This window comes from Apium graveolens, chromosome 3, assembly GCF_009905375.1.
Source record: "Apium graveolens cultivar Ventura chromosome 3, ASM990537v1, whole genome shotgun sequence".
Classification (NCBI taxonomy): domain Eukaryota; kingdom Viridiplantae; phylum Streptophyta; class Magnoliopsida; order Apiales; family Apiaceae; genus Apium; species Apium graveolens.
Genome location: NC_133649.1, coordinates 8,692,614 through 8,709,244, shown reverse-complemented (window position 1 = coordinate 8,709,244; position 16,631 = coordinate 8,692,614).

Here is a 16,631-nt window from a genome sequence, read left to right as displayed (position 1 = left end):
CTGGACCACCATCTCTCCCAGCACCATCAGTTCAACCCAGAGCTAGAACCTTTAATATGATAATGAAAGATGCGGTGCAAGATGTGGACGTGGTATCAGGTATGCTTGTTATTAACTCAGTAGAAGTAAAAGTATTAATGGATTCTGGAGCAACTAGATCTTTTATCTCTGAAAGTATTCTTAATAAGTTAAATTGTGTTGCGTACCCTCTGGAACCTAATTTGATTATAGAGGTAGCAAATCAAGAGAAAGTTATTGTTAGCAAAGTTTGTCCCGATTGTGATGTGACTATAGAAGGTCGGCACTTTTCTGCTGACTTAATTCCCTTTAAGTTAGGAGAATTTGAGGTTATACTAGGAATGGATTGGTTGTCAAACCATGAGGCGCAAATAGAATGTAAAAATAAGAAGGTGAAGTTAAGGACCAAGGATGGTAAGGAAGTGATATTCAAAGGATAGAGGCAAGAGAAGAAATTCCTAACGGCTATCGAGACGAGGAGATTAATACGTCAAGGATGCGAAGTTTATTTGACTCATGTTATGGATGTGGAGAAAGAATCCGTAAGGATCGAGGATATTCCAATAGTAAGAGATTTTCCGGATGTGTTTCCTGATGAATTGCCTGGACTACCTCCAGATAGAGAGATCGAGTTTACGATTGATTTGGCTCCTGAAACGGAACCAGTATCAAAAGCTCCCTATCGTATGGCGCCAGTCGAGATGAAGGAATTGGCTGCTCAGTTGCAAGAATTGTTGGATAAAGGAGTAATTCGGCCGAGTGTATCCCCGTGGGGCGCACCAGTGTTGTTTGTAAAGAAGAAGGATGGAAGTATGAGGTTGTGCATTGATTATCGCGAATTGAATAAATTGACGATTAAGAATAAGTACTCTCTACCGCGGATCGATGACTTGTTTGATTAGTTAAAAGGAGCTTCGTGTTTCTCTAAGATTAATTTAAGATCTGGGTATCATCAATTAAAGATTAAAGTAGAAGATATACCCAAGTCAGCATTTCGAACAAGATATGGGCACTATAAGTTTTTGGTAATGGAATTTGGTTTGACGAATGCGCCAGCCGCATTTATGGATCTTATGAACAGAGTGTTCAAGCAATATTTGGATAAGTTCGTTATTGTGTTTATTGATGATATACTGATTTACTCCAAGACGGAAGAAGATCATAAGGAATATTTGAGGATTTCCTTGGAAATTCTAAGGAAAGAGAAGTTGTACGCCAAGTTATCGAAGTGTGAATTTTGGCTAATGGAAGCGCAATTTCTTTGTCATGTAGTTAATAAAGAAGGAATCAAAGTGGACCCAGCCAAGATAGAAGCTGTAAAGAATTAGGAAAGACCCAAGACTCCTACGGAAGTCAGAAGTTTTCTGGGATTAGCCGGATATTACAGGAGGTTTGTGCAAGTTTTCTCTAAGATTGTTGTCCCATTAACGAATTTGACAAGAAAGAACGAGAAGTTTGTATGGACGGAAAAGTGCGAGGTAAGTTTTCAAGAGTTAAAGAAGAGGTTGGTAACCGCCCCAGTGTTGGTGTTACCAGATAAAAAGGAGAATTTGTGATATTCAGTGATGCTTCATATAAAGGACTTGGATGTGTGTTAATGCAACACAGGAAGGTAATAGTATATGCGTCAAGGCAACTCAAGCCGCACGAGCAAAAGTATCCAACGCAAGATTTGGAATTGGCAGCAATTGTGTTTGCCCTTAAGATTTGGAGGCATTATTTATACGGGGAAAAATGCGAGATTTATACATATCATAAGAGTTTAAAGTATATCTTCACTCAAAAGGAATTGAATATGAGACAAAGAAGGTGGTTAGAATTGATCAAAGATTATGATTGTGTGATAAACTATCATCCTGGAAAGGCAAATGTGGTAGCAGACGCTTTAAGTCGCAAGGAAAGGTTGAATATGTTAACGTCATCGGAAGAATTGATCAAGGATTTTTAAAAGATAGAAATAGAAGTGCAGACTTCAGAATTGGGAGGTGAAGGTAAATATGCGTTGTCATTTCAACCCGAAATTTTGGAAAAGATTCGATGCTGTCAAGAGCAAGTGATGAATCGCGAAAAGGATAAGTTGACAGGAGAAGAAATTAAAGCTCAAAAGGATGGAAAAGGAATATATCGTGTTAACTCACGTATTTGGATACCTAATGTTGTGGAGCTAAAGCACGAGATTTTGCAAGAAGCACAAAACTCGAGATTTTCAATTCACCCTGGAAGTACGAAAATGTACTAGGACTTAAAAGAGAGTTATTGGTGGCCAAACATGAAAAAGGAAATTATGGAATGGATAAGTAAGTGTTATACGTGTCAAAGAGTCAAAGTGGAACATCAGAGGCCAAGCGGATTGCTTCAGCCACTGGATATACCAGAATGGAAATGGGAACATATAGCGATGTATTTCGTGGTAGGATTACCTAAAACCAAATCTAATCATGATGCGATTTGGGTGGTAATTGATCGATTGACGAAGTCAGCATATTTCTTGCCAATAAATGAAAGATTTCCGTTGGAAAAGTTGGTCAAATTGTATTTGGATGAGATTGTGATGCGTCACGGAGTCCCTATATCTATCGTGTCTGATAGAGATCCAAGGTTTAACTCGAGGTTTTAGAAACAATTCCATGATCATTTGGGAACTAAGCTGAAAATGGGTACAACATATCATCCGCAGACGGACGGACAAAGTGAAAGGATAATTCAGACAATTAAAGATATGTTGCGAACCTGCGCAATAGATTTCAAAGGAAATTGGGACGATCATTTGCCGTTAATTGAGTTTTCCTACAACAATAGTTGTCACGCGAGTATTGGCATGCCGCCTTATGAAGCGTTGTATGGAAGAAAATGTAAGTCCCCTACATATTGGGACGAAGTTGGTGAGCGTAAATTAATTGGCCCAGAGCTAGTTCAACAAACGAAGGAAAAGGTAGAAGTGATTCAAAAGAGATTAATTGCAGCTCAAGATCGATAAGCAAAGTACGCAAACCAAGAATGAAAAGATGTGCAATTTGAATCTGGAGACAAAGTCTTGTTAAAGATATCTCCTTGGAAGGGTTTAACCCGATTCGGAAAGAAAGGGAAGTTGAGTCCTAGGTATATTGGACCATTTGAAGTACTGCGACGAGTTGGGAAGGTGGCATATGAATTGGCGCTACCTCCGCAAATGCAACATCAGCACAATGTATTTCATGTATCTCTTCTGAAGAAGTATAATGCTGATGCGAGCCATGTGATCGAATTGGAACCAGTGGAAATCCAACCAGATTTGTCTTATGTGGAATAGCCAGTTCGAATTTTGGACCGAAAGGAGAGGACACTTAGAAATAAAGTTGTACCTCTAGTTAGAGTATTGTGGAGAAATCCACTAGTTGAAGAATCGAATTGGGAATTAGAAAGTGAAATGAAAGAAACGTATCCCCATCTATTTGCTTATACTAGATTCTGGGGACGGAATCCTTTTAAGGAGGGTAGATTGTGACGACTGAGAATTTTTCGATGTAATAAAGTCAATAAAGCATGCTTTATGTGATGTGATTATAATTGTGTGATTAAGTGTTGATTAATTGTCTTTACTGTATATTAGAATCTAGGAGCGTAAGTAAAAGCGTTCCAATTTAAAGAGTCAGCTTAGGAGTTAAGCTGTGTTGTCGGGCCGTCTGGTAGAACGGAACGCGTCCTAATAGGGGTTTTAAAGTATATGAAATGTGAACTATGTGTTATTATGTGAAATGAAATGTTTAAGTAAAGTATTGCATCCTAGTGACGTGTTGATCGTTACTAAGAAGCGTATTCGAAACGCTGAGCGTCGGGCCATCAGACTGAACGTGACCCGGTACGCGTAGAAAAGGATAAAGATTAAAGAAGGATAAATTTTCTGATCAGACATGAGTTTTTATATGTTCGTATGTGTGTGATTGCTTGTCTGTGTGCATGACTACGTGATCTGTGACATTTTTATGAATTTAAGGGAATTATTTGATTTAAATAAAGGTTTATTTAATCTTCGCGCATTTTTATAAAATTATTTGAGCAAGATAAAAGCATAGGATTTGTTTTGTTATTGTCATAATAGTCCTAGAGACTTTTTGAAAATAAGGGACGGATTTATTTGTTGGTCGTTGCATTTTAAATTGATTTTTATGTGATAAAATGCTATTACTAGCACGAACTTGCGAAAATCATATAAAATCAACCGTTCGCTCAAAAGTTTATTATGAGTAATGGTTGGAAAGCTAATTTCGAGATCTACGTATCAAAATTGTCATTTGCAATAATTTTTGACTTTCCGAGAGAGATATATTTTATATTTGATTTTTATTTTTTTTGAGTAAAAAGAAAGGTTAATCAAACTCAAAAAGGGATTTAGTAGATTACTAAAATACCCTTGGCCCTAATACAATATAAATTCTCTTCCCCCCTTTCTTCCTTTCTTTTCCCGTGATCACTCTTTCCCCTCTCCCTCACTTTCTTTTCCTCTCTCTCTCTCTCAAACACTCTCACTCTCTCTCTCGGCTCTCTCCATCTCTCTTCTCTCTCTCTTGCATGCAACACCCAATATTCACTCAAACACAAAGATATTACCATCTATAGCCTCTATTTTCAGTATACTTCTCAAACTCCATTTGCATGTAAGTGTTTGTGTAAGTGTTTTTGGTAATCATCTCTATGGTTGTGTTCAAGGAAATCAATTTCTTGATACAAGATCATAAGAGTAGATTCAAGACGATTTTGTGGTTTAAAACTCAAGAGGAGACCCGTTACGGGTACTCTTAAGTTCGACCACCACCGGCCATGATCCAAGGAGAGCCGGTGGAATTTTAATGATGTGTTAATGTGATTTTGAGCCTTGCATGTTTTGGTTCTTGAAAGTTCAAAAAGGGTTTTTGGTATTTCCTTTGAAATTTGAGTATGTGATTGAAAATGGATTGTTTTGATTGTTTGATGTGTGTGTAAGTTATTTGATGCTTAGGAAATCAAATTTGAAGGTTGCATATGGGTTTTTAGTTCGGCATTGTACTAATAAAAAGGGGAATTAGATTTGATGGCTTGATCTTAGTGTACACTAAGCTTAATTAGTGTAGAATATGATTGCATGTTAGTTTTAAAGAAGAACAAGTAATTCATGTCATTGTTCGATCTTTGAGATTGTAAATCACGATTTAGCCGAATGAAAAATGGGTTTAGAAGAGATTGATTTGATGATTAAGTGAATGCATGCATGTTGATTGAATAAGGTTTGAGTCATTAGGTGATGTTTGATTTTGTGCTTCAAAAATTTTGATGAAAATGACTTGAATGACTAAGTTAAGGTTTAAAACAAGTTGGAAATGTGATATAAAACTTTGCATGTCAAAATTGATCATGGCATGTGTGATTTATTGAAAAACCCGAATGGGCCATATGGTTAAAAGATAATTAAGTGGATTTTTGTGAAAATATATGCTAATTATCTTAGTTACTAATGAGAACTTGGTTGCATGACTTTGATTGGATTATGCTATGTTCAAATTTGATAATTAAAGAGGGTGTTGAATTTTGATTCGGTTTTTGGATTAAAAGAATGCAGCGTAATTGCGAAAAGACCCTTGTAATATGCTTACCAAAGAGGTTTATTGTGTTTGATTATATGAGATTGAATTTGAGTATACGTGGTTGTGTTTTATGTGTATAGCCGAATGGAATAAAAGTAGAAAAGCGAGTGAATTGGTTGCAATACCTTGCTAAGTAATTGCATGTGAAATTCTAGGAGATAGGTGACTTATTTGTGGTTGTTGTGGTTCGAATTAAAGAATAAAAGAAAAGGAAATAAAGTGGTTTATTATCAAAGAACTCTAAGTGACAGTTATGGTCATAAAAGATTTAGTCATGAATAAATCATGTACTCGTAAGAGCTATACCAGTATGATTTAAGTCGATTGTCGAGTATATATAAAGGTGCAAAGGTTAAGAATAAAGTATATGATGTGTGATGTGCTATGTGCTTATGTGTATAAGCTATACTCGAATATTGAGTCAAGAGTACAATCGAGCTATCGTATTCAGTGATCGTTTCGGGAATAAGAGTTGAGAAACTGATTAAGATTTTGGTTTTTATTGTAAATTCGGAGCGTGAGGGCATTCAGGCTAGGAAAGGAAAGGGTATACTAGGTGGCAGTAGTTCAACCTTCAGGAAAGGGAATTCAGGCAAGTAACTCTCATTACTTGTGAAAATGGTTATAGAGAGGTTATTGTTCATACCATGTAGAGTATGGAACTGTTTAATTAATGAACCCCTGTTAATGACTTGAGATATCCTGTCTTTGATCTTGTTAAACTGTTAATGATAAGCTTACTAATTCGACCCTTTTGGTAACCTGTCTTTTCTGTTCAAGATATTTGTTAAGCCATGAACTGTTATAAACCCTATAATTACCTTTACGAACCCTTTGTAATGATACCTTATTTCTTGATCACCCTATTGATCCTTGAAACAGATATTGATCCTTCTAATTTAAGTACCTTGTTATCCCTGATTCAGAATCCTTGGAGTTGTTCCTTGCTTGTCTTTAAATCACTTCCTTAACTTTGATTTCTTGAAATTTGACTTAAGAATGAGTTTCGACTTGAAAGAGTCCGAATGATATCATATTCTTGGTAATGATAAAATGAATTTAGAAAAATCTACTTTTTCCAACTCAAGGTTTTCCAAACGAATTCCTGATGGATTGGATTGGGACATAAGAGGCTAGTGGGACTAGTCCAGTCATGGTAAGAGGCTAGCGGGGCTAGTCCAACTTAAGGCTGATATTATGCCAATTGGTACCTTAAAGACCGGATGGAGGTCGGTACGGGCTGATCAACCGTATTATAATGAAATGAAAAGATAAAGAGATCCAATCAACGGTTCTATTTTGATTATTTAAATGGAACTGAAACATCTTGTTCAGTAATTGATTCTTGAAAATGAAAATGGTTTATATTGTTGTGAAAAGAGTTGATTGTGATAATGTGAAGCTTAAAGCTCGAGAACCCTGATTTTAATCTGTTGATCATATAATTGATTCCATATAGTGAAATATTGTTGCTTTCCTTTTTCTGAATGATCTATTCTGATCCTTTAATGATTTGTGATGAATGTCGGCTTTCACCATGCTTTGAGCTTTGTTCCTTGAAAGCCTCACTTTTTTCCTTCATAACCCTTCCTTAACTCAAAAGATGGAAATTTGCCACCTAGAGCAAATAAAGTAGAATGCCCTGAGAATGGTAAAGTATATTGTGGATTTTATATCGTAGAACTTCTTTATAGTTACTTGCTGAGTTTTATACTCATATGTTTTGTTTTAATCTAACCATGACAGTTAAGCAAGAAGATGGCCAGGCTTAGGCGAACTACTCGTAAGAGCGTACCTGGTGGTCCCTATCGTGTTGAAGGCTTCCGGTTGCCATAGCAGGTAGTGGTATTTCTGAGTGAGAAAGCGCTTCAAAGGAAAATTGTAAAGATACAATGGGTTATCTGTCAGTTCCAAGCCGGAATCGATTATGTTTATTTAATATTATTTTGGGGTTGTAAGTTATATTTTATGATTGGTAGTTGTAATCTTGTCTCATACTTTATCCTGTTTGATCTTGTTAGTAGTTAATCGGGGTTTATGCTTATTTAATTATTAGATTAAAGGTGTGTGGGTCCTCATTTTCTTACCCCGAGATTGAGGGAGTCACAGATCAAAGACTGTTTTAGATTTTTTCAATGAGATTAAAACAATATGGGATGCCTTGAGTGATATAAATTCCCTTCCTTGTTGCACTTGTCATAAATATACCTTCAATATTTCTCAGAAGGTATTGAAAATGCAGTAAGATCAAAGACTTTTGCAATTCATAATGAAGCTTAATGAGAAATTTGCTACTGTTAGAGGCAATATTTTGATGCAACAACCCTTGCCTAACTTGTCTAATGCTTTTATAGTTTTCCCTCAAGAGTAAGGTATCAGGAAATATCACAACTGAGTAATCATACTGAATTATGGGCTTTTTTGGCTGATAACAGAAAGAATGCAAGGCCAGGACATTTCAATTCTCAGAAACAGCAGTCTTATACTTCTGGAAAATCTGTTGCATCTTCAATTGTACATACCAAGAAAGGGAATGCTTACTTTTGCACACATTGCAACATTAATGGTCACAGTGTGGACAAGTGTTTTAAAATACATGGTTATCCACCCAATTTCAAGGGTTTTAAGGATATAAAGGTGAATACAACAATGTCTACTACAAATATGACTTGCAATGAGTATGTTTCTCCTATGATATTTGTGGCTCAATATCAACAGCTCATGGATTTATGGAATAAACAATCGATTTCATCTTCAGCAAATACTTCCAATCACTCTGATCATGCTATGCTTGCTGGTAAGCTTTGCCTTCTCGCAGAAACTGATTCTAAAACAGGTTGGCTCATAGATAGTGGTGCTACGGACCACATCTGTTCCAATCTCAGTTTATTTCTTTCTTATAAACCAATTGTTGGTAAGAATGAGTACATAGTTATTCCCGATGGTAGGCAGATACCTATACCGCATACAAGTTCTGTACATGTTAATCAACATTTGATTCTTCATAATATTTTACACATACCCAATTTTCAGTACAACTTGATCTCTGTTAAAAGGTTATGTACAAATCTAGAATGTTCAGTTAGTTTTAATGGTCATGAATGTCTATTCCTGGACCGTTTGAAGAAAAGACAACCGATGCTTCTTGGTAGAATTCAAGGCGGATTATATAACACTGCTGGAGTCATAGCTAAAAGAAAAACTGGAGTTAAAACAAGTTGTCTTGCTGTCAAAGAAGATCTTCATGTGTGGCATTTACGAATGGGACATGTGCCCTTTGCGAGATTAAAACTCATACCAGCTTTGTCAGGATTGCAAAGTTCACCTGAATATATTATTTGCCAAATTTGTCCAAAAGCAAAATAATGTAGACTTTCTTTCCCTAATAGCAGTATTAAGACTAGTATTCCTTTTGAGTTGATTCACATCGACGTGTGGGGGCCTTATAAAGTTAGGTCACACACTGGTTGTAATCAATTTCTTTCAATTGTTGATAACTATGACAGGTTTACATGGGTCCATATGTTAAAACACAGAACATATTGTGTGAAAGCAAAGATAGACTTTCTTTCTCATGTTGAAGTTTAATACAAAGCTAGAGTTATTTCTGTTTGATCTGACAATGCCCCAGAACTGTGTCAAGGTCGTATGAAAGAATTATTCTCACGAAGAAGTATTTTTCACCAGACCTCGTGTAGCTACACTCCACAACAAAATGGAGTTGTGGAGCATAAACACAAACACTTATTGGAAACTGCACGAGCATTATCTTTCAGTCCAAAATTCCTGATAAATACTGGAGCGAAAGTATATTGTGTGCCACGTATTTGATCAACCGAACACCTTTATATAGTATTCAGAATGCTACACCTTTCTATAGGTTAACTGGTAATATTCCTTCCTTGACTCATTTGAAAGTTTTTGGCACACTTTGTTTTGCATCTACTATTAGTGATTTCAGAAGCAAATTTGATCAGAGAGCTGTGGCTTGTGTTTTTCTGGGCTATTCCAGTTCTCAAAAAGGTTAAAAAGTGTTAAACCTTGCTAATGATCATTTCTTTGTATCCCGAGATGTAATTTTCCACGAAACACATTTTCCATTTCACTCTCACACTACACCAACTTTATTTCATGCTACAATTTATCTCCCTGCTGTTACTTGTCTGGAATCTGGCGATCTTCTACCAGATATTTTAGATGCAAATTATCAAGATCCTACTCATTGTGATTTACCTGATGTTGAATCTCCTGATCACTTTGATTTTGTTGATAATCTTAATCAACTTTCTTCTACTTCAGTTGATTCTAGTTCAACTGATTATGTGCTTCATGATCTTAGTGAAACTATTCATATGCCTTCTCTTCCTTTACCAACTCTTCGAAAGTCATCTCGAATTCATACACCTCCATCTTACTTATCTTCCTATAAGTGCCATACTGTTTTTAAACCTAGCCACTGGTGTAACTTGGTTATTTTTCCTACTGATCCTCCTAAATGTACTATCACCGAACCTAATTCTTACAGAGAGGCTAGTTCTAATCCTCTTTGGAAGGCTACTATGGATGCTGAATTACAAGCATTATATGCCAATCATACTTGGAATTTGGTACCCCTGCCAGCCAATAAGAAGGCTATTGGGTCTAAATGGATCTATAAAGTGAAACTACAGTCTGATGGGAGTTTAGAGCGGTGTAAAGCTCGTTTGGTCGCTAAAGGGTATAACCAACGGTATGGGGTTTATTATGAGGAGACATTTTCTCCTGTGATGAAAATGAGTAATGTTCGGATCTTATTGTCTTTGGCTGCCAGCAAACATTGGATGCTACATCAGCTTGATGTTAACAACGCGTTTTTACATGGTACTTTGAAAGAAGAAGTTTATATGCTTGTTCCAGAGGGGGTTCCCAATATCAACAATTTTGTTTGTTTGTTTCGCAGATCAATCTACGGATTTAAACAAGCATCACGGGAATGGCATTCAAAATTAGTGGAAGAACCTCTATGTCAGGGCTTCATCCAATCCAAAAATGATTATAGCCTATTCATAAAAGGGCTGGTTCATTGTTTTGTATAGCTACTGTCTATGTTGACGATGTTATACTTACCGGGGATGACATTTCTTCCATTGACTTGCTTAAGGCTCATTTGGATGTAAAATTTGGAATTAAGGATCTTGGTCAAGTCCACTATTTTTTAGGGATTGAGGTTTCACACACGGCTTCTGGTATTGTACTTTGTCAGCAAAATTTTTCCAATGAGTTAATAGCTGAATCAAGTTTTGATATTTCTAAGCCTACTTGTACTCCTCTTCCAGTTCACCTCAAACTATCCAATAGTGATGGTATGCTTATTCCCAATCCTGATCTTTATAGAACACTTGTTGGCAAGTTAAATTACTTGACCAACACTCGCCCTGACCTTTCATACACCGTTCAAATATTGAGTCAATATATGCACGCTCCTTGTACTAGTCATATGTCTGTTTTGCATCACACCCTTCACTATCTTGCTGGTTCACTTTCTCAAGGTATTTTATTACAAGCGTCTGATCATCTTTCCCTTCAAGCCTTTTCTGATGTTAACTGGGCCTCCTGTGTCGACACTAGACGTTCCGTTACTGGGTACATTGTTAGATATATTTGATAATGTCATGTCTAATATGGTTTATGTTTAGTTTTCAGATCTTACTTAAACAGGATAAATCAGTACTTACTGGAATTCAGGACTTAAGGATATCAGTACTTATATTATCAGGAGATAATCATCCGAAGATGGATATCAGAACTTAAGTACTGAAGGACATTCAGATAAGGAAAGCAGCTGATTTACAGGAAGAGAAGATCGAGACAAACATAAGAAGAGATATGCATGAAGAAGGAATTCTATGAAGAATAGAATACTTGGAAGAAAAGATATCTGATTGATATATTTTAGGAAGCAGAATTATATTCCATATCAATTAGCGATTATCTTGTAACTGTGTAGTATATAAACACAGACATAGGGTTTACACAAAAAGTGTTATATTCGAGAAGATTATTCATTGTAACCCTAGCAGCTCTCGTGATATTTTGTTCATCACTGAGAGAGAACAGTTCCATACTGTAACAGAGTTTATTGATTCAATAAAGTTTTTTTTCTGTTACTTGAGTTATTAAAGTTCGATTTGATTGTACTATACACTATATTCACCCCCTCTACAGTGTGTGTGACCTAACAAGTGGTATCAGAGCTAATCTGTTAACGCACAAACAGTTTAAGATCTAAACACAATCATGTCTGAAACAGAAACTCCAACTAAGCCCACCAAAACTGAAGAACCTCCAAAGACATAAATTAAAAGCCTTCAGAGTCTATAACTTGAGAACAAGAGTGGTCATGGAATCTATCAATGTATCCTTTGATGATAAGATGATTACTGGACTTGAAGATTTTATTGATCATGATCAGCTGAGATTTGAAAATGAAGACTCAAATTCTGATACTGAAAATCCTGACAATCTAAATCCTGATACTGCAAACTCTGATGGATTAAACTCTGATGTTATTGAAACTGTGGTAACTACGCCAAAGGAAGATGCACCTATGCAGGGGGAGCATACTCAAGATATTACCACATCTCAAGAAGCATCAGAACATACATCTGGCTCTTCAAGTTCTGATTCGTCAAGTTCTGATAAGCCAAGTTCTGAAAATTCTGAAAATCTAAATTCTGAAGAATCCAACTCAGAGAGCATAGTTTCAGGGGGAGCATCAGAAAATGAGAATGAAGATAACATGGATCATGGGGGAGCATCCAGTTCTAGAGAAAATCTTCCATCTGCAAGGAAGTGGACTAAATCACATACACCTGATTTGATAATTGGAAATCCTGATGCAGGTGTCAGAACTAGAAAAGCTACTTCAAGTGAATGTCTTTACAATTCTTTTCTTTCTCAGACTGAGCCAAAGAAAGTGGAAGAAGCTCTTTAAGATGCTGATTGGGTGCAAGCAATGCAAGAAGAGTTAAATGAATTTGAAAGAAACAAAGTCTGGACCCTAGTGCCAAGACCAAATAACAGATCTGTTGTTGGTACAAAGTGGGTATTCAGAAACAAAACTGATAGTGATGGAATAATTACAAGGAATAAGGCAAGGCTGGTTGCAAAAGGATATTCTCAACAGGAGGGAATTGATTATGATGAAACATTTGCACCAGTTGCTAGATTGGAAGCCATAAGGATATTTTTGGCTTATGCTGTTGTCTTTCAAATGGATGTGAAAAGTACTTTTCTCAATGGAGAATTGGAGGAAGAAGTATATGTTGAACAACCTCCAGGCTTTGTAGATTCCAAATATCCAGATTATGTCTACAGGCTTGATAAATCACTCTATGGACTTAAGCAAGCTCCAAGAGCATGGTATGAGACTCTAGCTCAGTTTCTTCTGGAAAGTGGATTTAACAGAGGAACTATAGACAAAACACTGTTCTACCTCAACCATGGAAAGGACTTACTTCTGGTCCAGATATATGTTGATGATATCATCTTTGGTTCTACAAATGACAGACTTTGCAAGAAGTTTGCCAAACTGATGCAGTCAAGATATCAAATGAGTATGATGGGGGAACTTAGCTATTTTTTGGGCCTTCAAATCAAGCAGAATGAAGAGGGCACTTTTATTTGTCAAACTAAGTACACCAGAAATTTGCTGAAGAAATTTGGAATGCAAGATTGTTCAAGTGCATCCACTCTCATGGCCACTGTAACAAAATTGGACAAGGATACTGGTAAATCAGTAGATATTACTGATTACAGAGGTATGATTGGCTCTCTACTCTATCTAACTGCTGGTAGACCTGATATCATGTATGTTACCTGTCTTTGTGCAAGATTTCAAGCAGATCCAAGAGAACCTCACTTAACAGCTGTGAAAAGAATTTTCAAGTATCTTAAAGGAACAGCTGATCTGGGATTGTGGTATCCCAGAGAATCAGATTTTAAACTAATAGGTTACTCAGATGCAGATTTTGCAGGTTATAAAATTGACTGGAAAAGCACAAGTGGAAGCTGCCAATTTCTTGGAGGCAGATTGGTTTCTTGGTTTAGCAAGAAACAAAAGTCAATTTCTACATCAACTGCAGAAGCATAGTACATTGCTGCAGGAAGCTGTTGTGCACAGATTCTTTGGATGAAGAATCAGTTACTGGATTATGGGTTAACATATTTTAAAATCCCTATTTACTGTGATAATCAAAGTGCTATTGCTATGATAGGTAATCCAGTTCAACACTCAATGACCAAGCACATCAGCATTAGGTACCACTTCATAAGGGAACATGTGGATGAAGGTACAGTGGAATTGCACTTTGTTCCAACAGATCAACAACTAGCAGATATCTTCACAAAACCACTGTGTGAAGCTACTTTTACAAGATTAGTAAATGAACTTGGAATGGTTTCAGGTTCTTTCTCTAAATCTACTTAGTTTTATTCTGATGCATCAGACTTTATGATCAGTATTTACAGAAATTACTCTCTTTGTGTATTCTGTGCTTAATTGAAAATTGCTTAAGTACTGATTGGTGTTTGATGTGACTTTCTAAATCTGATAGTGATATGTCTGTTTATGTAACTATTCAATCCTATGAGGATACCTGTGCTAGATGCTGACCTAGTAGTCTTCAATATACTAGAGACCCCATGTTAGAAGTGATTATTTATGTGGAAATCCATTGACACAAGCAAATTCTGATATTGAGCTTAGTTGAGTTTACTTTGTCTATCTTATTACTAAGACAAAAAACTAGAAGAATGCTTCTCATCTGTTAAGTTCTGATGTTAGTAAATCTGTTGAATGTACTAAGTGCTGATAAACCTCACTTATCAAAAGAAAAAGGAAAAGAAAAAGAAATAAAAATCAGGTACTCCTTTGAGGTCTAGAGTAAAAATGTGGAAGGGACGACCCAAGTGCATTGCTGGTATTAAGTAATATGCATCAGAAAAGCAAAATATTTTCTTGGTGACTTTTCACACTCTATGATTACTGGAGAAATACTCTGATAATAGCATAAATTATGATAAGCAGTCGTGACTCACTTACACTGAGAAGCCACTGTAAAATGGAATTTAAAAAGATGCACAAAATTAGCATAAAACAGTTGAGGTGGACTCAAGCCTGAACTCATTCAATAGTAGGCTTCAGAATAATGACAGGTTTTAAGTAAAGTTTTAGTTATGTCTTATTTCTAAGATGTACTGAAGTGAATCAGACTTTACTCTTTGTCTGATATTTAGCTTAATGCACACACTAAACACTCCATATGAATGATGAAAATTACTGTGGTGATCTATGTTATTTTAGATGAACAGTTTATGTGTCTCATTGCATAAATTTCGAGGACAAGTTCTGATGAATGTTCTGATGATTAAGTTCTGAAGAATCTAAACATAATTTGTGTGAAGAATTACAAAGATAGGCGTTCATTTTTCGAGTTAAGAAATCATGTTCTGATAACTGTTAAGTTCTGATATAAGTCTAACTTCTGATCCTTTACTTGACTTATCTGTGGATAATATCTAAAAACAGTCTCATTTTAAATCAGAATATGTTCAGGAGGAATATTAACAGTCACTATAATTAGGGATAGTGGTCCACGTACATGCACAGTAATTCTTACTTGTTACTTGTGTGCATTAAACCCTGTCTTACACTTCCAATGACTGTTTTTCGTCTTCCAAGTTTAGGGAGACGAGGTAGAATTAATTCTACCTGTCAACATTAAATTCCTTGCGTCTCCTGGCATTCTCTTACCTATATAAACAACCACTTCACATCAGCCTATACATCAATTCTTTTCTCACAAACTCACCTTCATTTTCTTCATACACAACATCATGGTTAACTACAATATGTTTTTAAACTATGAAACATTCAACATGGAGCTGAGCTGTGAAGCCTGGCAGCAGGAATGGCACGTCACTGCCATTCCTGATAAGATTTGGGACTCTGTTCCCCAGGAGGTTCTCACCCACCTCCTGTTCTTTTACATGGACTACCATCGCCATCTGGAGCGATTGGAGGAGGAAAGGTTGGAAGCTCTCCGCCAGCAAGAGCGAATCATCAGACTCGCTATTCTTTTTGTAGAGAGTAGGAAGAAGAAATAATTTATTTTCTTCTTCCTGTTTTTCTTCATCGTCAGCTTTGCCCTGCTTCTTGAGCTAGGACAAAGGTTGTTGATGTTAGGTTTAGAAGCTTAGGAAAATCTTGTAAAGCTCTGATGTAATTTAAATTTCATGACTGTATTCTCTTAATATATTAATGGAATTTATATTTTCTTGCAAGTTCTTGTCTCTGAGATGTTTGTAACTTAAATGCAATGATAAATCCTGATATATCCATGTTCTGATGACCATTTCTATTTTAATTTAAATTAAGTTCTGATCTTACAATATCAGTACTTATTTACTTGATTTATTTTGGTCATTCTCATACTTGAATTTTTTTCAGAATATTGGTGTTGCAGTAAAAAAATAAATAATAATAATTAAATAAGTGGGAACAGTTTCAATTTTGAATTAAAATTGTTTTACCTCGATTAATGGAATTGCTGGGTAAGTGGAACAGGTTTTCCTTGAAAAACTGCAAGTGGGTAAGTAATGATTACTGTTTTCCCGTGCCCATTAACTATTCATTATTGCTGCATGTCTGACAGGTGTCCAACGGTTATATTTTTTTTACCAAGTATAAGTTAGAGAGAGAGAAGATTATACAATCTTTTATTTACTTTTATACTCTATCTCTCTTTCTTTGCTTTTACTCTCTTTCATCTCCTGACGTTGGTTTTTCATACAGACATTTTATCAAACACCTAACAGGCAACTCTTAATTTTCAATTTTTCTCATGGCACCTAAGGATTTGATCATTGATGGAGCTAAGTTCGTTCCAAATAACTATGCTGCAATTCTCGATCATGCTGAAGCTCCGTCTGAGCTGTATTTTGTGCAAGATCTTCTTGCACACAGTAAAATTGGGT